The sequence below is a fragment of the Dipodomys merriami genome, unplaced genomic scaffold (genome assembly GCF_024711535.1).
Source record: "Dipodomys merriami isolate MVZ:Mamm:240054 unplaced genomic scaffold, mDipMer1.0.p SCAF_118, whole genome shotgun sequence".
Taxonomy (NCBI): Eukaryota; Metazoa; Chordata; class Mammalia; order Rodentia; family Heteromyidae; genus Dipodomys; species Dipodomys merriami.
In genome coordinates, this window is record NW_027202471.1 from 101,280 (window position 1) to 127,148 (window position 25,869).

Below are 25,869 nucleotides of genomic sequence, written 5' to 3' on the forward strand. Positions count from 1 at the left end.
AGAATAATACCTTTTAGACATCATATCAGCAAAATTTGAGTATAATCAGGAAGAATGCTTCAGAAATATGGAGAAAAACAATTTGGGACCAGCGAGTTAAAACAATAAACAGAGCAGCAGAGTAAAATCTCTTATAGATTAGAGGAAAACAACATTGTTTTTTTTTTTTACCATGTGAATTCAGAAGACCAATAACACGTAGAAAGTATCACAAGTTTATACCGAAAACATTGCATTGATCCTTTTTATATTCTAATATATATTCTAATCCTGATTATTTATATTCCAATCTATTTATTGGAATAATATAAATTAATTTGTCAAATTATCAATTAATTCCAGTAAGATCCACTTTGTGAAATATAAAATCAACACATATAAATATAAAATATATAATTATCTATAAGAAAATGTTTTGCATTGTTCCGTTGTGGTTAGGGAATCAAAGGCAACTGTTTTAAAGTATTATTCCATTGCCTCTACCTCATTGTTTGGGAGAATTAGAACTAAAGCTTTACCATTCAGGGATGTACAGCTTAGAGGCAAGAGGAAACACTGTGGTTAAAACACTACCAATTTCAGGCCTAATAATGAGGAGAAACATATGGACTTCTCCTGGAGCTATGGAATATATTTGGTGATAGAAAATCAGTGGTGTAACTTCCTGCCTGGTTGGATGGTAGTCAGGCCAGGACATTAGGTAATCATGCATATGAACAATTTTTTCACCTTCTTGGCTTTAGCTACTTTTGGAATGGTAGGGTGTAATAAGCAGTTATATTTTGAAAAAAAATACCTTCTAGTCCGAACAGTTCTGTCTGAACTGTTCGTCTCCATATAATCCCTTGTAACTAAGATTAGTTTTGCTCCAGTAAGACAATCTATGCTGTCAGGGTAAGACATTCTGGTTGGGCTGTTCCTATACGAAGCAAGGGTAAAAGGTCAAGGAGACATTTGTGCCAGCAAGACCTCATTTGGGAAATTTTAAGCTGCAGAAATTTAGAAGTAGCTCTTAAGCAAGGCTTACTTTGAATCCATTAGCTCCACAAAGCTAAATCAGTTAATAAATAAGTACTTGAAAATCCATTACCTTTGCACCTATCTATAACGGCTTCAAAGTATGATCAAATTTCAAATGAAAAAGACTTAAAATAGTCATTTACAAAAACTTGCAAATGTGAGCAATCGAACAAACAACATAAGTTTTTTCCACCATACACAGAATTTTACAGAAATAAGATGAATAGCAATTTTGGGAACAATAAGGTTTCCTTGTTACAAATAGGCAACCAAGGATATATACCTGTCTTAAGATTGCATCATTGATTACTTAAGTTTATAGGATACTACATGCTTCAGCAGCAGGTCTACCCGAATTACAATACAGAGATTTACATGCCTCTTGCACAAGGATGATATGAAAATTTGTGAAGTATTCCATATTTTTCATTCTTCAGATGCAAGAAATAAAAAACTGTTATTCAAAAGTTGATTACAAATATACAAGTGTAATAATATATGTAATTCATAGAAATAAAAGTTAGTTTGACATCAGTGTATTCAATCTTCACCATTTTAGAAAGGCCTTTACATAGCATAACCTTTATAAAACTTTTGAAATAAATAACATTGTCATTTTATCCGAAAGAAATAAAATTCTATAAGGACCTAGGAATTAAAAGAATCTTAAAATGTTTCTGTATGGAATGCAATCTGAAAGGACACATTTATTAATGAACGTATGTATTATAAAACAATGTCGAATTCAAAGTATTATATCTAGGAGCGAATGAAACAGATTATGGACATTATACAAACAGAATACTAAACATTTTAAAATATACTTTTTCAGACAAGCACCAGAAATATCTTTAGTTTCTGTAATACTCATTTCAACAGATAAATTAAAATTTTTTTCTGATTTAAAAAATCACAAACTCTATAGAAATCATTATAGATGTATACAAACAACTAAAATATATTTTGACATCAAAGTCAGGCAATTCACTTGGAAGAATACCATGGAATACATGAATTTTTAAAGTAAGGTATTGCTGTTTCTTTGTATTGTGAAAATATTTTCTATGGTCACATAGGATGGACTGGCAATTTTGAAATTAAAGAAACTTAACTGATCCATTAGGACTTAGGAGAACAATTTGTACAGCTTTCCACAACTTCAAAGAGGTAGTGATACATACTTATCCTTTTGGCAATATCAAATTCAGTTTCTTCCAAGTTGTGCTTCAGAACTGACTTGATATAATGGTTCAATAGAAGGAGATCCAGCGTATCATTGCTATATCTATTCCCAGCAGCAAGATGCATGGGGGTCAAGAGGCCTTTAACTTGGCCATTGGTATCTGCATGATGATGAAATAAAGAAGCCACTCTGTTATTATTCCATGTATAAGTACTGTGCAGGGATGTCCAGCCATTCACAGTTATTGCATGAATATCTGCCTTGAGCCACCAACTCATGGACAATATCTAATTGTCCACTGTAGGCTTCTCGATGAAGAGGGGTATACTCATCGTCATCCCTAGTAATCACATGAGTGACCTTTTTGGAAAGTAGTCTCTGCACTGTAGTAAGGCGATTATTTTCAGCAGAACAAAGAAGAATTTTCCTTGGATACTATTTCATTTTTTTTTGCAATTGATACCATTTCTCACTTTTTCATCTTGTTCCTCAACTTCATCAGAATTGTCTAACCAGAGACTTTGAGTGCCAGTGAGAATGAGCTGTCCATGTATTTCCCCAATAGTTCACATTGGATGAAATGGTCAGAAAAATCTGGTGAATTTCCTGCATCTGTTTTTTTCACTATTATTTATTTTCTCTTTTTTCATTTTTACTATTCTAAATTATTCTAACTGGAGAGTAGGGAATTGGTAGAGAGCAGAGGAAAGATTTTCCTCCGTATTTAAAGGTACAGACTGAAAATGAGGACCAGTGTTGTCTTCTTTTGCAGCTTATTCTAAGAATGAGAAAACAGGAAATAATATCTTCTATGTAAATGAATTGGGATATGGCAGAGCAGAAAGTGAAATGATGCAACCAAAAATATAAAAGCAAAATAAATTATGATAATTATGGAGCAATCATATTACTTATAAGAACCATGAAAGGGAGAGAGGAAGAGAGAGAGAGATGTGCAATGATTTAGCTAGCCACAAAATCCATCCCTCTCATCAAATTATAGAGCAAATAAATTTATTTTTTAAAAGAGATGGAAATAGAATTTAAAATCAGATGTCTCCATTGTTTTTAATTATATTCTTATTATCTTAAATACTTGTACAAGGGAATTTTCATTCAACATATCAGTTTTTTAAAGTAAAATGGATCTTTATATAACTTTTCCACACCCTTCCAAACCTCACCCCACTTTAATTTTTTCTAGTTTCATACTATCTGTATTGAATATTATACCTTCAGGCTCCTCCTCCATAACTCTCTTTATTCCTTCCTTTTGACTTCCACTCACATATTCCAAGTGATAGTTTCCTGGTATTCATTTTGTTGGAGTAAAGTTCAATTTTATAAGAAATTACACCTTTGAAATACTCCTCTGCAAATAGCATGCTTTGGTTAATATTTTTGTGTAAACTTGTATAAATTTCTAGCTTCCAAATATGGCTCTGACTTAGTTCCATTAATATATTTTTAGATCTATCCATTTCGTTGCAAATAATGTAAAAGTCTTCAAAATGGATGGGTTCAATCCAATTGTGTATATGTGCCATTCTTTCTCTAATCATCACTCTGCCAAAGGGCATCTGGGCTGTTTCCGTAACTTGGCTACAGTGAATAGTGCAGCAGTGAACATGATTGTGAAAGTGATTTTACTGTTACGTTTTGGAATAATTCATCACTTCCTTTGTGGGAGCAATACTCTATCCAGTTTTCCATAATAAGAACATCCTTCCCTTCATCTTCATCACAATGTATTGCAAGTCCTCAAAAACACACTTACCCCTACACTTACCCCTACAGGTCTCAATAAGCTAAAACACCACTGTGCCCATATTCTTTCAAAACATTTTTTTCATAATTGTACATATAATTTAGTGAGAACCTTCTATGTACTTTCCTAATGTGGGAATGAGGGACATGACAGAGTAAACGTAAGAAATATGCAACTTAATTAGCTATTATCATATTTAAAATCCTGTTCAGCTCTAATTCATAGCCTCACATAATATTATTTTAATCTTTATTTGATTACTTCATCTAACCCGTAAATTATATCAGGTGAGTTAAAAGCAAAGGCAAAAAGTGTGGTTTGATTTTGACACTCATGTGTGAGGATGCACAACATGGGCAAATAAATGGATTGGAATTAATAGCTCTTATCCATTTTGTTAACGTAGAGATGATTTTCCCAACCTGATTCTTGAATTCTTATTCCATTCAACAACAAGAAACATGTGATAATTTCCTTTGTTTTGCTCCTGATTAACTTTTTTTCCATTTTATTTTATAATGGATGATTTCATAAATTTACTGTAGATACGAAAATATACTAAATATTTCTATCCGTATGCATTGATATATACATACACACATATATTATGCAGGTTATATGATAATGTATAATTTCAGTTACTGTACAATTTACTAAATTATTAAAACTATCGACGGCTCATGCCTGGCATCCTGGTTACTCGGGACGCTGAGATCTGACAAACATAGTTTGAAGCCATCCTGGGCAAGAATGTCCAGGAGCTTCTTATCACCAAACAATCAACAGAAAATCAGAATTGGAACTGTGGTTCAAATAGTAGAGTGGTAGCCTTGAGAGAAAAATCTCAGGGATATCATCCAGGTTCTTAGTTTAAGAAGTACAATCTACCCTAATAAAATCCATTTAATTTACACCTGTGTAATTAAAGTATTTCCATCACCCAAATGCACAACCATGTTCATTTGCAAGGTAACTCTGTTTTGTCTGAAGTACCATAAAATATTTTCACTTAAGGTGAAAGCATTGGAACGTGGGTTCATTCTATCTCTCTCATGCATTTTTCCACTCAAATATTCAATTGTTACAATTATTCCAATTATTTAAAATAATAGCTTTTTACTTTAATACCCAAATATTAGAGTTTGAATTGAGTGTCTTGTGCCCCCTAAATGGGTGCTCTTACCACTTTGTCATGTCCCCAGGGCTAAATTATCCTGATTATTTTTCAGATCCTTGTGTATGACCTTGGGCTCAGTCCATGTTATGTTATTCTTCCTGGAATTTAGAATAACAGGTGCATGGCATTGTGTACTGATTTTTTTGTCCAGTCTGGGCTTTAACCTCTATCCTCTGAAGAGTAGACTCCCATGTAGTCAGGATTTTCATAAGTTTCTGATAGCTGATGTTTTTTTAAGTCTTTGATTTTCCTGCAAGTTCTTGACTACTGAATTAATTTGTTTTCTTGGGTTGTGTTGTTTCATTTGAATGTATGTGTTGAGTTGTTCCTCACTTGTCCTTTTGTTTCTTTCAATCAAGTTCTTACCTAAAATGCTGAGAAACCAATTCTTCTTTTTCATGATAGTCAAGGTGAACATGATTTATTACAAAGCAATTTCAGTAATATTTAAACATCTTCATATCTATGGATGGTACATAAATGATAAGTGCTGTGACGGGTTTTTTTATTTTCACAGCAGTCTTTGCCATGCACAGACAGATCATCATAAAATCTATGAAGATAATAAAACTACAGATGCAAGCAAAGAGAAGAAAAACCTATTATTAATTGTTTGACAGAGGCTTGCGTTCTAGTGAAAGAAATACTTTGCTTGATGCAAGATTTCACAAAATTGTATTGCTAGGGGGAAGCTAAACAATCATCTAATTCTACAGAATTGAGGGAGAAGAATCAAACTCCTGAATCCTTTACATGTGGGTCAAATAAAAGCATGCTTCTAAAAAGAGAGTTTACTTTAGAGAAACATGATGAGTTCTATGTAAATAGGTGCTTAGCTGATTTTGTTAATTTGTAAACTAATACAGGGAAATAGGGTACAGCAAGGTAAAAAAAGAACTTCGCATTGAAATACTCGTGTGTGTGTGTGTGTGTGTGTGTGTGTGTGTGTACATGCATGTGTATACATGCATGCATATGTGCAAGTGCTCATTTATTTATTCATCATCCCTAAGCTTCTGTGTCCAAGGATAGTGGCTTACCACTTGAGCCATTGTTCCACTTCTGGTTTTTTGGAGATAATCGCATGTATTTTCATGATTGGACTGGCTTTGAATAGTGGTCTTCATATCTCAGCCTCCAGAGTAGCTAGCTAATCTTACTCAGCCCCCAAGTAGCTAGTTAAAATTCGGCCTGTCCTCTATACTTCACTGCTTTTTTATTCTTGTCCTGAGGTGTTCACATGCCTAAGTCATATATATGTCTGAACTCTTAACTACTGAGGAGGCTTGAGAACAGAACCCAGGCCAAAAGTTTAGTGGACTTCCTTCTCAATCTATAGTTGGGTGCATTGGATCATTTCCACCATCCTTCACTATCTACAGGTTAAGATTGGAAGGGCTGCCGAATCCAGGCCAGCCAAGTTAGGAAGCAAGACAATTTGGTGTGCAACTCTTATGCCCTTGATAATGGGAAGGCTAAAATATCAGATCAGATGCATGTTCTTTTGAAAGGGAACCCCTATCCTAAAATTAACCACTGATATGACACCACTCTACAAAAACAATCACCAAGTTGAACACAATTTCCCACAACCAAAATAAGCATATGCTTTAACATGCAAAAACTTAGTACAATCTGCTCTTTGCTCTAATATCAGCTGCATCATGTGACAGAATAGTTTCTTCATTAAACTGATTATATATTTTAAGAAACCTAGAAAATTCTTTCTCACATATTAAATCAAACGAATGGCAAATTGCCTCATTTCTTACCTATTTGACTACCACTATAAATTCATCTTACGATTATTATTAATAGTAATATATTCAGATTTATTAATTTACTTTGTAACAGTTTTTAAACTTTTGGCTTCTCTGCGGAATTTGAAGTATTTAGATAGTATCATCAAATTTTATTACTTGGGTACTTATGGCAGTTTTTAAAAATGTTTTAAACCAATGGTTTCTAGTAATTCTGTTTTTTTTTTGGGGGGGGAGGGTGTCAGATCGTGGGACCTGAATTCTGGGCCTGGGTACTGTTCCTCAAGGCTAGTTCAAGGCGAGCACTCGACCACTTGATCCACAGCGCCCCTTCCAGTATTTTTTTCTGTTTATGTGATTCTGAGGAATTGAACCCAGGGCCTCAAACATGCAAAGCAAGAGTTCTTCCACTGAGCCACCTTCCTAGCTCTCTATGAATTCTTAATTGGTATATTATTTAGTTTATTTTTAATTTCAATTTAATTTTATTGTAAAGGTAATTTACAGAGGGGATACAGCTACCTAAATAAAGTAATGAGTTCATTTATTATGGAAGGAACATATTTATCGCTTCCATTGATTTTTTTGCACACTCAAAAAAAAAACTACTGATGCTTTTCCTGTCGATATTGACCAATGGGTACTTTTCTTTCTTCATGCATTTTTTATTATAAAATTGATATACAGAGGGCTTACAGATATTTAAGTCAACTAAAGAGTACACTTCATTATATTATCTAAATTTTGAACTTAATTATTTTCTTTTGTTTCTTTAGGGTAATTCTTTTTTCAGAGTTGTAAGATTAGTTAATTTAGTTTTGCATAATTTTAACACATGTAAATTATTCAGAGATATATTTTTTGCTTTCAAAATAGTTAACATGTGAATATTTAAAAATTATTTTCTTAAATTTTATATGGTTGATGAATTTAAATAAATTTAATTTCTTAAAGTTCTAAACATATTTGTTCAGGTAATGAATACTGTATTTTCAAGAAGCACATACTTAATAAAAAAGGCTGCATTACATGGTCACTTTTTGGAAATATTTATACTTGAATTTAAAAAAAACTGAGCTGGGCATAGTGATTTGTAGTTTCCATTTTCAAACTATGGTGGGAAGTGTAAATAGGGTTTGCAACTCGGGAGAGACTGGGAAAATATGAGACCTTATCATAAAATTTCCAGAGTGAAATGATTAGAGATATAGCCATGCCTAGCAAGATATAGAGCACCTGGTTATCATATACTAAATCTTGAGTTAAAACACCAGTAACATCAATCTTTTATCAAAATAAAGTATACATGTTTCAAAATGTTTATTATTTAAAACTTGTTTGCAAATTTCTCATGTCTTTTATTTCTTATTTTTCAATTTACTTAATCTATAAGAATCCAAGTATCTTGTGACTGTATTATTTCTACTAAACTTTTAAATAGTATGAGCAATATTATGATTTCATATATTAAAATGCTTTTACTGTTTGTGATAATTTCCTCTGTTTAATATGATAATAACAGTATTCCAAATATGTGTATTGCTATGTGTGTGTGTGTTTATGTGGGTTTTGTGTGTGTGTGCTTTGTGTGTACTTTGTAATGCTTGGGAGATCACAAAATTGCTTCACATATGTTAGGCCAAAGTTTTATCACTGAACTATACTGTCTAGTTATAATACAATTTGTGTTTTAAGTTATGACTTTTTAAAATTTTCATTCCTAGTATGCTTTTCAAAATTATATATGATAAAATGTGATCCATCTTCTATCCACATTAGCAACTGTTAGTTTTATTCTTTCTCTTATTTCTTTGGAAATGAATTATATTCCTAATACAACTTTTTTACATTGTAACAGCTCTATACAATGCTTTGTTTTCTATTTTATTTTTTCCATGTTATCTGACTTTTAGTCCAAACTATCAGGTGGATTAAAAAGAAACTTGATTCAGAACACTTTATTTTTCTCCTTCTCTTCTCTGAAGTCTTTCTGTTTTTTGAAACAATACCAATGACATACAACTCCTATGTGATCCACCATTCTTCCCCATCTCTCTCTCTTCTGCAGTACAGCTCAAGTCGTTATCATTCAGCTTTATTATGCTATAATGTTATCTAAAGCTTAACTCATTCTTAAATTAATTTTAGTTGCTTTGAGCAATCTCTAAAGACATTTATCTATATATAATATCAGGGGTTTGTGTTTCCACAATGTGCGAAATATGAGTGACTATCAAACATCCAGATATCTCTGGAGAATATTGGTCCACCTGCTCAATAATACCGTATGTAAATTCAAGGAATTCATAACAATCTTGTAAAATGGTGTAGCTTGAACCTTCATACAAGCTTTGAATCGTATTACCATGTTTATTGAAGATAACCTAGTTCTATTATAAGAACAGACACATAGAAGAAGGTAACAGATTTTTCAAAAATAAATTCTTACTTTTATGTTCAACAGATCATGAAAAAACTCTCATGCTATGAGAGTTTATGAAATAAAAACAGAATCTTAAATGGTTGTATTGGCACTATTGCCTCTCTAGTTTTAAAGAATGATCTTAGAATATTACCTCAATCCTTTGTGTGTATGTATGTCGGTCATGGGGTTTGAACTCTGGGCTTTGGAGTTGTCCATGTGCTCTTCAGCTCACAGTGAGTACTCTACCGCTTGAGCAACAGCAAAACTGCCAGTTTTCTAGTGGTTTATTGGAGATAAGAGTCTCATGGACTTTCCTGTCCAGGATAGCTTTAAACCACCATCCTCAGATCTCAGCCTCCTCAGTAGCTAGCATTACAGGCGTGAGCCACCGGCACCTGGCCTACCTGAAACCTTATAAAGAATGATTATCAAACTAAATGTGAGATGTAAAAACCTGTAAAACATAAATGTAAATATTCATGACATCGGATTAGTAAAGGTTTCTAAAAATTTGACATGGAAAACATTATTAGCTAAAGAGAAGCAAGAACTGGATTATATCAAGTGATAACCTTTCATAATTCAAAGGACACTATAACAGAAACGAAACCATATCCAACAGATAGAGGGCATATATTTGTTAATGCTACAATGTTAATGCTACAATGATTCTGAAACTTAAGTGTTTTTTGGGAGGGGTCCGGTTGTGGGCCCTGAACTCTGGGCCTGTGCCCTGTCCTTTAGCTCTTCAGCTCAAGGCTAGCGCTCTACCACTTGAGCCACAGAGCAACTTCCGGCTTTTTTTTTTGCTTATGTGATGCAAAGGAATCGAACCCAGGGCCTCAGGCATGCAAGGCATCGCTCTACCACTGAGCCACCATCCCACCCCCTGAAACTTAAGTATTTTTATATCTTCTAATTCTATATAAATTTTTTCCTGAATAGTATATTTCGTTAAATAACATATGCAAATTAATAGTCAATAGGAGGAGCATATGAAATAAGCTCCTTTTTAGTGTCTAAGAAATAATAAAAACTCACTAATAAGTCCATAATATAAAAAGAGGACACAAAATATAGTAATGCATTTGTGGAGAAATTGATATACTTCTGATAGTGATCGATTTGTATAATACTACAATCATTTTTGCAAATAAGATTTCAAGTCTTCAAAAGGTGAAAGAGAATTTTATAGGATCCAGGCATTACACTTCTATGAATGTATTAAACAGAAGTAAAAAAACTTTTTTGGATAAAGAATGTAGTTCATTGACAGTGAACTTGAATAATATGTGTGAGACCCTGGAAATGATCCGCTGAAAACAAATTTTGAAAAGACACACTATAGAGGATGTATGCTGGGCAAATTCCTGTAACTGAATTTTATATCTATTTTTAATGTCTGTTCTAAAATTTACAGCATTTCTATTTGAAGGAATGCAAGTTTGTGAAAATCGGGCTTTGAAAACCTATGAAGGCACAATTCACTTCCAAAGCACTAAAATGTATACAATTAAAGAAGATAATATATTGTAAGTGAATTGCATGTTAGGAAAAGAAACTATTGTTAAAACTTCTTCACACAAAATGCAGAATAGCTAAAAAGAAGTTTTGGTGTTGGCTAAAAACTCTTTGTAAACTACTGCATTTAAAACAAAGATGTGATTTCTGTTTATTTTGAGGGTATTTTGGCCTTTGGATTTATACAGAGATAACTCAATCCAAAAGTATATGTGATAACTGGAATACCTAGGAATTATGCATCAATTCTACGTAATTTTTTTTATTATTTTTTATTGTGAAAATACTGTACAGATGGGTTACAATTACCTGGGCAAAATAATGAGTACATTTCTTATCAAGCATTGTAGCCTCCCCCTTTGTTTCCCCTTCCTCTCCCTTCCCATCCTACCCCTGTCCCCCACCCAATCCTCCCTGTTCCCCCCCAAAGTTGTAAAGTTCATTTTTCGACATAACGACTTTTACATCTCATTGTTGAAATGAGTCCACCTGTATCCCTATTGTTTTCCCATGGTTTCCCTTATTTGCAATATCTAGTATATGTCTGAGTCAAGCAGAAAAGGCCAGATAAGGTGATGTTAGGGAAATGAACCCTAAGGTAGGTATTCAAATGTTTTCTTTTCTTTCGTGCGATTGTTTCTAACACATTTATGATTATTTCTTTGTTCCTTTGTATGTCCCTCCCCCACAGTATAACTCCTGCTTTCACTGTATTTGATGTCGGTATAATTGTGGAGGGGAAGGGGTAAAACTTCTAAGTAATTGAGAAACTTTTCTGGAACATACTTTTAGCAAATGACAAAAGACACAAATCTATGCATCTGCATTTTATGAAAGTCATATGTTACATGCTCAATCCAATTGCTTATCTCTAGTTTTCTAGGAAAAACGTATTCTCAAGATAAGAAACAAAAGCAGTGAAAATAACAAAATACACAATCATCTTGATTTATTTGTGAAAGTAACAAATGAAATAAAATAATTCCACTGAAGGGAATCCAATATTAGTGTATGTGAAGATCTTCCTAAATGCCAATATCCATTACATTTTTGGAATTTTAATTTCTACTAACATAGGAAAACTAGAACAAGAAAACAAATATAGACTTAGAGTGAACCAGCCTTGAAATCATTTTCTTAATTGTTTTGAAATTACAAAAGAATTGATACTCCTTTGCTTTGGAAATCGTTTAAAAATATTTATCACTTATGATAATTCAAATACCAAGCAAGAGTAATTTTATATAATCATTATAAATATCATTTTATTACTATTGTAAATTAGAATAAAAAAATCAGTCCCAATATATGACGTACCTATCATTATTCTTAACTTCTAATCATTACCTAAATATCTTAAACAATCTAAATAATCATGTCTTTAACATGGACGTAACTGTTCTATACTTTTTACTTAACATTTTCCAGGGGTATGTATTCATGTTTCTAAGAAATGTTCACAGCAGTTAAAAGATACTTTTGTGAAATTAATGTGCTACATTTTTGGTTGTGGGTGTTGTTTTTAGTGGTTAATTGGAGATAAGAATCTAACAAGTACTTTTCTGTCTGGGCTAGTTTCGGAAACAATTCTAAGATCTCAACACCCAGACTAGCTCTTATTATAAGGGTGAGTTACCGGCACTTGATTTCATGAAGTTTTTTTAAATTTTAGTTATATTTTAAGATACTTGTTTCACTATAATGTATATCATTCTAACATAAATTTAGATATATGTATATATTTCTGAGGACAAATATTCTCTAAAAATATACTATTCTACACATAACATTTATATATAGAGAGAGAAGACAGATATATATATATAGAGAGAGAGAAGACAGACTCGCTCTAAAAATTTTATGCTACTATTTTTGACCTTTTTCATTTCAAAGAGATACAGTCAATTTTTCTAAAAGTTTCCCAGAATAAAATAACTAATATTTCAATAGAAAATAGAGTTTATTACTTTCAAGGGAATTTTAGATATACACATGATATTATAGTAACATTTACAGTATATTACTTGAAAAGGTTCTGCCCAAACTCTCAAATATTTGATTGTAGTTAGGGGAAGAGAGGAAGTTAATTCATACTGATTAGGAAATTGCAATGCTTCAAAAAATCTATTCCATAATTTGTTATAAGCACATAGTCAAACTACCTGATATGGTTTAGGTTTTTTGTTTATTTGTTCAAAATTTCAATATGAATTCATGCACAGTGGTAACATTAAAATTATTAATCAAAAGACAAATAATAAAATCATAGACACATATCCGATGTTCAATAATTAGCACTTATGTTGCTAATAATAATTTTGATGGGTAGGATGATGACCACAGTGTAGCCTGATAATGACGATGTTGTGATTGAAAAGGAAAAAAAAATACGTAGATATCTTTGAAGCTGGATTTCCCACATTGAATGCATAGTTATAAACAGCGTTGGATTACATACAATAAGAATAAGAGGAGGAGGGCTGGGAAGGTGGCTCAGTGGCAGAGTACTGGCCTTGTCTACATGAGGCTCTGGGTTTGATTCCTCAGCACCACATAAGCAGAAAAAGCGGGAAGTGGCACTGTTGCTCAAGTGGTAGAGTGCATTGAGCGAAGAGCTGAGGGACAGTGCCAGGCCAAGAGTCCAGGCCCCATGACGAACCAAACAAAACAAAACAGAATAACAAAAGGAGAGTTTGAATATCAAGAATTACAATCACATAAACAGGTACAGGCAGTAAAAACCCTAATGTTATTCCAGCAGTCTTTCTAATGTATATACACTCACTGTTTTTGGTGGTATTATTTTCTTATAAATAAAATCTTTTATTTCCACATTTTAATGGAATAAGATGTAGGTTTCAACTTAGTGTGATTAGTTCAAATAACATTCTCATATAGATACCATTCAATAAATAATGTTTACAAATGATATATTAAGAGTATGTTCTTCATTACAGCTGTAAATACATGACACAATTTACATAATACTACTTACATATCTGCAGTTACCATAAAAGGACACAAGCTGCAGTGCCAGGAGTTAAAATTTATTTTTATTTCTGCATGAAACTATTTCTGACTTTATACCAACAAACTGAATTTGACACTTTCCTTATTTGTAAGCTAAGGTAGAAAATGTATTGACTGTTTACTTTCTTTTTCCTTGCTCTAGAAGTCAACAAATATATTCTTCAATATTTCTGGCAGATTACATCCATTAAATGTAAGACCAACATTCAATGTTGTGAGTAATTAATGGTACTAGAATTTTTGTCTGAGTTCTTCACTCTGTGTGCTTACAAGGAGACTCATTGGGTGATGGAGAGGACCAATATGAAAAGACTGGGGAGAAATGCATACTTAGTAAACAGTTGGTTTAGGACTGAGTGACTGGTGATGAGTATTTGCAATAGGCTGGTGTGTCAGGGTCATAAAAAGAAGTACATAGAAATTACATTAGTGACAGAAACTGAGAAAATCTTGATCATTCATCTTATCTAATGGATGGAGGTGGGGTAAGAGGAAATCTAAAGTTTTTCCACATCTCTGTCTCCTAACTGTGTTAGTTACATTCTTGGTGATAAGGATGGATTTAGATGGATTTATCTTGGTGATAAAGATGGATTTAAAGGAAAAAACTCTCTGATAGTTCGAAGATTTATGTTAAACAGATGCAAAGATAGGTCTGTTTGGACATTATCAAAATATTCATAACCATGAATATGAAAAATAATAAAATCAGGGACATTATTAAAGGGAAGAAGAAAAGGAATGTTCTGACGAAAGTGTGAAGAATGTGAGTACCAGAGTGGACAAGATTGGAGGAAAGTGATAAATAAGGAAACAAAAAAGGAATAAACACATATTTACAGAAGAAAAGGAAGGAAAGAATTTTCAGGAAGATATTGAAGGAAACCTACTATTTGGATTTGAAAAGTAAAAGGACATAGACAAGTTCAATAAGAACAGTGTTTTGGTGAAATTTATATTGATAAAATGCTGAGATGTGAATGTGTGGACAAAATTCTGGATCAATTAATTCAACAGATCCTGTTGATTCTAAATGTTGGGAACAAATGCTTTAATCCTGATTTTAGAAATATTATACAGATATAACTGTCATGAACTTTTCTTAGTGGTATTCTGTGAATATTTTTGAAAACTTTATTTAGCTAGGAGATTATAGATTGAACTACTGCACAAAAAAGCCTAATTTGTCCTACAGTTCCAATTAGTGACCCATCTATGCATATCATTTTGGGATTTTATTGAAATATATTTAGATATGTTTGGATATCTTATCAGCCTACTCATTATAAATGTAGGACAAGTAACACCAAGTATTAGGTTGAACATACAACTTTAATGATGTGACTGAAGACTCCTGGAATTGATTCCTCTTTAGAATAGAAAATGCCTCAATAGCAATTGACACATCATAACTGCCATATACACTATTGAAATCTAAATCTTGTTAGGTATATCTCCATGCTGAAATAACACTTTCAACCAACCTGACACAAGTTCTTATATGTAGGAAAATGTTCTTATAAACTTCAAGCTTTTATTGAATGGAAAAATTCAGACATTACTCTCACCACGAGGATTAAATGCCTAACAAGATAAGACCTTTTGCTTTAATGCTTTTCTTTCACATTCTCATACACATTGTCAAGTAGTGAAGGATTCTGATTTAACAATAAGACAATCGTGACTTGTATTAACACAACATCTAGGATCTAATGTTAATTTGGATACTTACTAATTAGCTCCAAATTTTGTGGATATTTATATTTCTCCTGGGTAAACTAATGAACTCCATGAAAATGTCCCTAAGGAGCCTTTCAATTCTAATATCACTGTCTCAAAATTCTTTAAATTCTACATCCTTTAATGTGGGCATAGGGTTGAGTATTACCCTATTGCTTAACATGGACAAAGTACCTTCATACATAGACTGGGCGTGTACAAACAAGAAGTGGTAGTTGAACAATGTTCTTAGCAGTTTGTAAAGATGAAATGGAAATAGAGCAACTATGAACTCAAAAGGAATGTGCAAAGAAGACAAAGGCACAAAGTAGAATGTGCCAAGAAAAGCTAAAGTATAATTTCAAATAATGTGCTCAGGTGTGAGGGTGTGTTCAAAGTACAGGTTCAGACAATATAGTTGGATATCTTGGGCGGAAAACTGCTTAAACTGTTCTGGGATAATTGTACAAGTAGAAGCCCCTAATTCTGACTCTAATCAGCCACAACATCATCAATTTACCAAGTGCAAAGTGAGAAAAAGAGGGCTGATCACAGTTAGTGTTGAAACAATGGCAATAACATAACTTTTCTTGTAAGTGTTCATTTATTTTGGAGCATTTAAGTAGGGAAAAGCCAAGTAAATATTTTGCATGTACCTAAATTAAGTGGGACGTATTATATTGGTATCTCTCTAACTTGGAAGTTTTAGATTATGTCTTTTTGTACTCTAACTTGGGATAATGATCTGCTGTCAGTTATTTTCTTCTCTTACCATTTTTTGCCCTTCCACTTACATAATTATTATTTAAAGAAACATAATTGAGCTTGCATTTCTAAATTCTTCAAATTTATCTGAACTACTTCATACTTCTGGCAGCCTCCTATATCTTTCTCAAGGGAAACATTTTGTCACTACCATTTATATCCTACATGATATTGGATATCTTCCTGGCTAATTCGTGCAAGATATATATTAGACTCATCCTATATCTCAACATTTGTACCACCACAAAATACTATCTTACATAGAAATCATGATATTAGTATATCTGTTGAGGCAGCATCTGTCATTTTTGAATGGCCTTAAGTGATATTTACATGCAATCATGTTTTAAAACAATATGCCACTTAGTAGATGAATGAATTGACAAAATGTGATTTATATATGTACGGAGTACTTCTATGCTTCCTATTCATAAGGAAATGGAAAGACTTGGAAAAATCCTACTAAAAAAATAAGCAAGACACAAAGAAACAGATTTCATGGTTTCCCTCATTTGTAATAACTAGGAAATATCTGATAGTCTTAGCAGATGAGCAGAATGAATCAGTAGCTATGTATAAATGACCATATAAAATGATGCTGAGCAAAATAAACTCCTAGATATGGAAAGAGAGGTTTTTCTTTGTGGTTGTTGTTTTTAATGTACTATGTGATTTCTTTTTTCTTTTGTGTTTTCCCATATGGTTTGTCCATTGTTGTATTTGGATTCAGTATCCTGTGTATTGTATATACATTTATCTTCATTTGGCAAGCGAAGCAGAACAATAAAATGGCGAGACAAAGGACAAAAGGCAAACCAATGCAATAGCAATAGTCACAGGACAATATGTTGGAAATTTACATTACAATTTGTGAGTGGTATTGGGGTGAAGGAAAAGTGTGAGAAAAATGAGGGAGGGGGTAAAAATTTTGACATGTTATTTACTCAATACCTTACAATTACTGCAACCCCTTCTATATATCACCTTGACAATAAAATTAAGTTAAAAATGAGCTACATAAAATATAATATCACTGTATTGGTATAGTAAATATTATTCTATGTGTATTACCTTTAAAAAATGAACATTTTGGTTGCTAATTTGAATTACCTCTTTCTTTATCAGACATCAACTGGAATGTTATCAAACTATACAATATTTTCAGAATATACTTGGCATTATTTGGAAAAAAACATTATTTTTAGTGTTGTATTATACTAAAACAGAAAACCGTTCAATTCTATGGAAACTCCTAACTTTGAAAATTTACTAATTGTAAAGAGGAGTGAATATATGTGTTCCTCAACATTCCTATGACTACTAACTACTCATTTTCAAATTCTGAACATGCCATACCAGAGACATTCAAAACAATACCTGTTTGTATTTTATTTAATTCTGCAATAGATGCAGTTTTCAATGAGGCATTACATATTTAAAAGTCAACAGAAAAAATAGACACGTTCTTGTAGAGGATAAAACTATGAAGTAACTATAATAATTAATTTTTTTTTGGTAAGTCGTGGGGCTTGAAATCTGGGCTTGGGCACTGTCCCTGCACTCTGCAGCTCAAGGTGAACGCTCTAGCACTTGAGCCACAGTGCCACTTCCAATAAAAATTCCGTAAGAGTAAACTTTTGTTCATCAGATTAACTATTATTTCTATGACAATCAATCCCAAGTTTTTATGCCGTAAAGTCATCCTACCCCAACAGTTTCCAACTTGTAAGGTGCACGTTAAGATTCCCTAAATTCACATCATGACTAGTTTATCAATATTGTGAAAAAATACTACACTTTTGCTAATGTGATGCCCTTCCTATTGTGGAAAGAATAATACACTTAACTTTGCTACATCATTTTCCCAACAGTGGTATTCTTGAGATCAGAACACTTGCAAATAGAATTTATTTTTATTTTTATTTTATATTTATTTTACTATATATATATATATATATTATCTATCATAGATATTTAGGAGATCTGTATATCTTAATATTAAGATTTGAAGATTATGGTTGAAAGCCCACCCAGGCAGGAAAGTTCCTTGGATTCTTATCTCCAATAAACTCATAAGGAAAAGCCAGACCAAAGTGGCACTGAGGTTCAAGTGGTAGAGCAGTAGCCTTGATCAAAAACAGGCTCAGGGACAGTGCCCAAGCCCAGGGGTTAAGCCCTAGGACAAACCAAACAACAAAAACAAAATTTAAAAACCCCTCAAACCTAGCATTTTTCTCATTGTATACAGATGTACATAATTAAGAAATTACTTTCTGTGTTATGTAAAGGTAGAAAAAAAGATGTTACACAATTACTCTCTACATACCATGTTACACCAAAGCCTCAAAAGATTGCTCTTTTCCTATATTTATAAATTAATATCATCAATTTGTTGACAATTTGTCTAGATTATTCACATTATCATTTTACACATGAACTGTTGGAATTATCTATTAACTAAGTTCTTATTATACCTCACTTGAAAGACTACTCTAGTCAATTAGAATGCCAGAATCATTTGTAAATTTGTAAATTAAATATTTTATTTGAAAAGAATTTTGCAGTATCCTATAGAATATTAAATTACAAACAAAAATTATCTATTTTAAATCTAATTCTAATTTAGGCAAGTCTACAAAGTCCTATATTAAATGAACTTTCCTATTTCTCCAGGCTTAAACTTTTGTAATTCTTCATCATTTCTTTGGAATCTAACAGAATGATGCTTACTTTTTCAAATTTTTGGTTGGGAATCATGAGCTCTTTTGCATCTAGAAATGTTATGTAATTAAGACAACATTTAAAACACAACTGAGGATTATATATGAGTTGCATTTCTATAGGAAACTTTAATTCTCAAAACATAATGACAAAATTAGCCCAAATTTCCAACTGCGTCTTCCTTTCTTGTTTATTTTTTATTCCTTTCTTGGTTGGTTTTATTGAGGCAAAGTTATATTCTGCTACTTAGCCAAAGTTTCATATCAGCTCAAGTAACTTGGGAGTGGAGTCCATGGAGTCCATTAAATACAAGATAATATCATCTTCATGATTTTTTTTCTTTTTTAAAATTTATTATTTTTTCTTCTGAAAATACTGTACAGAGGGGTTAAAATTACCTGTGCAAGACAATGAGTACATTTCTTGTCAAGCATTGTATCCTCCTACTTTGTTTCTCCTATCCATCCCTTCCTATCCTCCCCCGGCGCCTCCACCCAATCCTCCTCCCCCCACCAAAGTTGCAAAGTTCGATTTCGACATAATGACTTGTACATCTTATTGTTGCAATGAGTCCACCTGTATCCCTATTAAAACGATTTGTTTTTGCCCTTCCCCTCCAGAAATTATACCGACATCAATACAGTTAAAGCAGGGGTTATACCATGGGGGAGGGACATACAAAGTAACAAAGAAATAATCTTATAAATGTATTAGAAACAAGCGCATGAAAGAAAAAAAAACATTTGAATACATATCTTAGGGTTCATTTCCCTAACATCAACTTATCTGACCTATTCTGCTTAACTCAGACATATTCTAGTTAGTGCAAATAAAGGAGACCATGGGAGCTATGTTTCTTTGAGTCTGGCTTATTTCACTTACTATATTTTTTCCATGTCTTTCCATTTCCGAACAAATGGGGCAATGTCATTCTTTCTGATGGAGGAATAGAATTCCATTATGTACATATACCACATTTTCTTGATCTATTCATCTACTGAGGGGCATCTGGGTTGGTTCCATATCTTAGCTATGGTAAATAATGATGTAATAAACAAAGGCGTGATGGGAGCTTTAGTGTGGTCTTGTTTGTATTTCTTACAGGGACACAATAATTTCAGGACATTGATTTAATTAATAGTTTATTAAGGATGAAAACAATAATATTAATTATATGGAAGCATAATAAATACCCAAGAATTGTTAGGAATTTAGTCTATATTACTGAATAATGGATAGACATCTCTGGCACACTATAAATATATATTTTTATTAGCATACTACGATGTGCATGCCAATCTGTTCTTATTTTGTCAACATAAGGGGCTCAATCTCAGGTCCTGGTAAATGCCTGTCAGCTCAGTTTGTCCCAGGATGGCATGTTGACACTCAATCATTCATGAATTTGGCCCTGTAGGACATGAGTTCATATGCCTGCACTCCCAAACAATGAATTGTGGAGTAAAAAACAAATGGTGACACATGTTTTCCTTTTCTGTGAACATCCTGCGTGTCAGGTATGAAGTGGAATACATATGCAGACCTATATCCTATGTAATCAATGTAATCAATATTCTATGTGCCATAATAGTCAATAAAATAACTGGTTACTACATGAACAAAAAAAAGGTAAAATGAATAACTACACTGAATGCAATATGGAGTCAATATATGTATGTAAATATAAAACATATATTTAAAATGTACACAAATAGGATGTTTGCTAGTGGTGGGGATCGATTTCAGGCATAAGGAACAGACTTAAATTTCTTGACTTCAAGAAAGCAAGCTTCCCCTTCCTACACAGTGCAACAGAGTTACCCAGACCATGAGTTGCAATCCCAGTCCTGGCAGAAAAACATGGCATCTCTATGCTTTGTGACAAACAATTCTTAGGTATTTCATTATTTCTCCTTTTAATGAATGTAATTTTTTAAACGCTTCATAAAGTATTGATTAATATCAATCAGTATCCTAGAATATAATTGTATATAATTTTATCATAGAATCATTCAAGAATTGCCAATTCAATCATGACATATATCACATTCCATTGGTATTCATATGGATAAAAATGAGTTCCTTGGGACATCTTCATCCTGCAGTTTGCAGACCAGAGACAACCCAGGAACCAAGACTCGGCATAAGTAAAAGCCTGACGTCCTCAATCTTTCACAGGGAGCAGAGGAGGGAAGGCTACCCCTCCCACCCCCCAGTACCGGAGATCTCCATCTTGGATACCGACAAAGCTCGGCGGAGCTGCTAGCTCCAACTCAGGCCTTTGAATAAAACTAGAGTCATTTAGCAGGTCACAAGAACTTAACCTGACCTGCCAGATTCAGCTACACCCAGGGAAAAGTCACCCAGCTCGGGTGCCAGAGCTAGGAGTGGCTTTCTTCACTGGGTTATCAAATCCAGAAGCTGCCCCTCCCTTTAGCAGCCTCGACAATCAATTGAAATTAAGTAAACAGAAACCCTGAGAATGGCTCTATGCTGGGCTCTGTGAGCTTCTCACAAACTACTATCCCCCGGCAAAGCTACTTTTTGTTGAAGTGCCTCAACTCTACTCAGATCCTAGCCTCATCACAGTATCTCCAAACTTGAGGAAAAAGTCATTTCCCTCTTTTGTCATACTCAAAGCAGATCCTACTCCCATTGAAGTACCCTGGGAGGACGATCGCAAAACCCTGGTTAAAGCAGAGCATTTTTCTGCCTGTTCGAACAAACTGACTTAAGAAACCAACCAAGCCACAGGACCAATAGCAGACCAGAGACTACAACAAGAGGCTGATTACGGACACAAGGGAGATACAAGATTTTCCCCACCCCTCCCCAAAAAATTAAAGAACTATTTCTTCTTCTTCTTCTTCTTCTTCTTCTTCTTCTTCTTCTTCTTCTTCTTCTTCTTCTTCTTCTTCTTCTTCTTCTTCTTCTTCTTCTTCTTCTTCTTCTTTTGGTAGCTTTTATAAATTTTTTTTCTTTTCTAAAACTTTTTTTAATCTATAATTTTTACATTTTTTGAAAAATATTGTTTTCTAGTAACTTTATTTTCCCCTTATAATTTTTATTTCAGGGATACATATGTGTTTGTGTTTTTCTTTCTTTTTTTTTCTTTCTTTTTTTTTAAAATTTTCTTTTTGTTTTTTGTTTAGCTCTACTGGACTTCTGTTTTTTTCTTCCTTTCTTATCCTTTTCACCTTTTCTTCTAGTTCATTCTTCTTTATATGACTTAATTGTTGTCCTGCACATGCTCAGATAAACCCGTAGTTGATTATTAGCCACTATCCCCCATTGGGTACACACTTAATACACAAATTTATTACCCAATTCAAAACCTCTGAGACTTAAATTGCTTAATAGCAGTACTAACTTTTTATACCTATATAATATTTTTTAATTTAATTTAATTTTATTTGAGAACATACTGTACAGAGGGGCTACAATTACATGGGCAGGATAATGCATACATTTCTTACCAAACATTGCAGCCTCCTCCTTTGTTTACCCTTCACCTCCCTTCCCAGCTTCCCCCCTCCCCCCTCCCAATTATACCCCCCTCCCCCCCCACACCGACATTGTAAAGTTGGTTTTGACATGACATTTTGTACTTCTCATTGTTGCAACAGGTCCACCTGAATCCTTAAACGACTTGTTTGTCCCCATCTCCTCCACATGTTATACTGACATCAAATATAGTAAAAGCGGGGGTTAGACTGTGGGGGAGGGACATACAAAGCAACAAAGAAATAATCTTATAAATGCATTAGAAACACATGCATGAAAGAAACGAAAACATTAAAATACATATTTAAGGGTTCATTTTCCTAACATCACATTATCTGACCTTTTCCGCTTGACCTATATAATATTTTAAGCATTTTTATTTTTAATTTTTTCACATCTCCTTTATATCCCTTCCCTTCTCCCATTATATTCATGTTCTCTTCTGAATAGTTTGTTTTTGATATACATAATATTATTAATTATTATTTTCCATTTTTCTGGTCTCTTTTCTTTTTCCTTTCTCTTTCTTCTTTTTTCTCTCTCTCTACTTTCATCTTATCCAACCTATTTCCTGCTTTGATATAAGGACTTAGTTAACTCTACCTGTGCCTTCCCACATCACTCTATTCCTATTTTTAACCCACATTTCTCCCTAACCCTAATAATTTCTGGTTTTCCAAATTCATCTTTGTGGTTCATAGCCCATTCATATATAGTTGTTTGATGTTGAATAGATGTATCTGTTGAACTAGATTGTATCTGCAGACTATTAACTGTGCAAATTCAGATTTTGGTTGATGCTTGCCTTAAGTTAGTGTTCTAGCACAAAACTGGTGCTATTTTTATCACAAATGGGCAGAGTAAGCCGGAAAAACAGAAGAAAAATGGCAAGTCCGGGTATCTCAACTCCTACTCATGATAAGCAGGGGACAGAACAGATAATTAATAATCCAGAGGAGAGTTCCCAAATAGCTCTACAAACACTGCAGGCAAGCATGATAAATGAAAAGTTTGAAAACATACAAAGGACCCTGTATGAGCGTGATAGGGAGAGAGAGGGGGCAAACAAAAGGTCAATGCAGGAAAAGATTGAAAACATACAAAGGACTCTGTATGAGCGTGATAGGGAGAGAGAGAAGGCAATCCAAAGGTTTATACAAGAATATCATGAGTGTGAGGAAGCTACTCAAAAACTGATACAGGATTTGTATGAGCAGCTTGAGAATACTCAAACAGAAAGGCAGGAATGGCGTGAACAGGCTGAGAACACTCAAAGAGAACTACAGGAATGGCATGAATGGGAGTGGGAGGAACCTAAGGAAAGAGTAATACAGGAATTGAGAGTGCAGGATGAGAATACACAAAGATCACTAAAGGCATTCATGGGATCCATTAACAAAGAGTTGAAAGAAGTCAGGGAGACCACAAACGGAATGGAAACCAACAGAAGGAATCGGAGCCCAAGGAAAGCATAGTCCATCAACTAAGTGATTTGAGAATAAACACTGAACACCAAATTAAGGAAGTAAAGAAGTTCATACAAGATCTAAAACAATGCTTCAACAAAGAATTTAAAGCCATCAAAGCTGCCCAATTAGAAGGAAAAAAATAAAAAACAAAGTAGAAAGTTTTGACAGCAGGTTAGACCATGCAGAAGATCGAATCTCAGGGATTGAACACAGCCTAGATATTATAGAGAAAGAACATACAACCATCCAAGACAAGTCCAAGAAATATGATAGATCTATCCAAAACTTGGAAGACACCATCCGAAGGCCTAATCTAAGTATAATGGTTGCAGAGGAGAACCTAGAAACAGAAGTGAATGGTCTAGGAAACTTGTTTAACAGGATCCTAGAAGAGAACTTCCCATACATGCAAAAAGATAGGCCTATTCAGATACAAGAAGCATTTAGAACTTCAAATAGACAAGACTAGAATAGGACATCCTACCATCACATTATAATCCACACAGGATCAATTCAGACCAAGGAAAAGATCATTAAAGCTGTGAAGGAGAAAAGATTAATCACCAATAAAGGGAAACCAATTAGAATCACCTCACATTTCTCAGCAGAAACAAACTAACAAGAGTCTGATATGATGTATGCCATGCCCTAAAATCAAACAGCTATCAAGCAAGAATACTGTACCCAGCTAAACTCTCCTACATAACTGAAGGCCAAATAAAAAACTTCCATAGCAAAGAAACATTGAAACAATACATGTCCGCCAAACCAGCCCTACAAAAGATTCTTAAAGATGTCCTGCATATAGAAAACCAACAAGATCACAATAAAGACCAAGAAACTGCACCCAAACTGAGAATCCAAGAACCATAGGAAGGTCCCAGTTTTCAAAACCCCCAAGAAGGTGGATAACATGGCAGGAACTCCCAAATACCACTCAATCCTATCTATCAACATTAACGGAATTAACTCTCCAATTAAGCCAAATAGACTGTCTAGTGGATTAAAAAACAAGTTCCTTCTATCTGCTGCCTTCAGGAGCATACTAATTAAGGGATCTCTCCTTCAGCAGGATATTAACATTCTAAATATCTATTCCCCAAACAATGGAGCACTCAAATTTATCCAAGAAACACTACTTTCCCTCAAATCCCACATAGATCCAAAGACATTAATTGTTGGGTATTTTAAAACACCACTCTTCCCACTAGAGAGATCAACTCAGCTAAAACTCAACTGAGAAACCTCAGATCTAAACAACTGCATAGATCAACTAGATTTAACAGACATCTACCGAATATTTTACCCAGCAGCATCAGAATACACGTTTTTCTCAGCAGCACATGGAACGTTTTCTAAAATAGACCACATTTTAGGCCACGAAGCAAACTTGTCTAAATTCAGAAACATTGAAGTTATACCTTGCATTCTCTCGGAACACAAGGGAACAAAATTAGAACTCAACACCAAAAGCCACCAAAAAAGCCCAGTAACACATGGAGGGTGAATAACACACTGCTAAATCACGAGTGGAAGAGATTAGAAAGGAAATTCAAATGTTCATGCTATTCAACAAAAATGAGCACAAAATTATCCAGCTCCTCTGGGACACAGCAAAGGCAGTACTCAGAGCCAAGTTTGTAGCTCTGAGCTCCTACATCAACAAATTGGGGAGATCTGAAACCAACAATTTAATGACACATCTAAACCTCCTTGAAAAAGAGCAGCAAGATAAACTCTAATCCAGTAGATGGAAATTAATTAATTTATTAATTGTGACTTATCAGAATTAAATGAATTAGAATCC

The 25,869-nt window shown here is 33.6% G+C and overlaps 1 pseudogene; it reads left to right on the top strand.

Annotated features, from left to right (window-relative positions):
• Window positions 1-1,350: 1,350 nt before the first annotated feature.
• LOC138822933 (U6 spliceosomal RNA) lies at window positions 1,351-1,447 on the top strand (annotated as a pseudogene).
• Window positions 1,448-25,869: the final 24,422 nt, after the last annotated feature.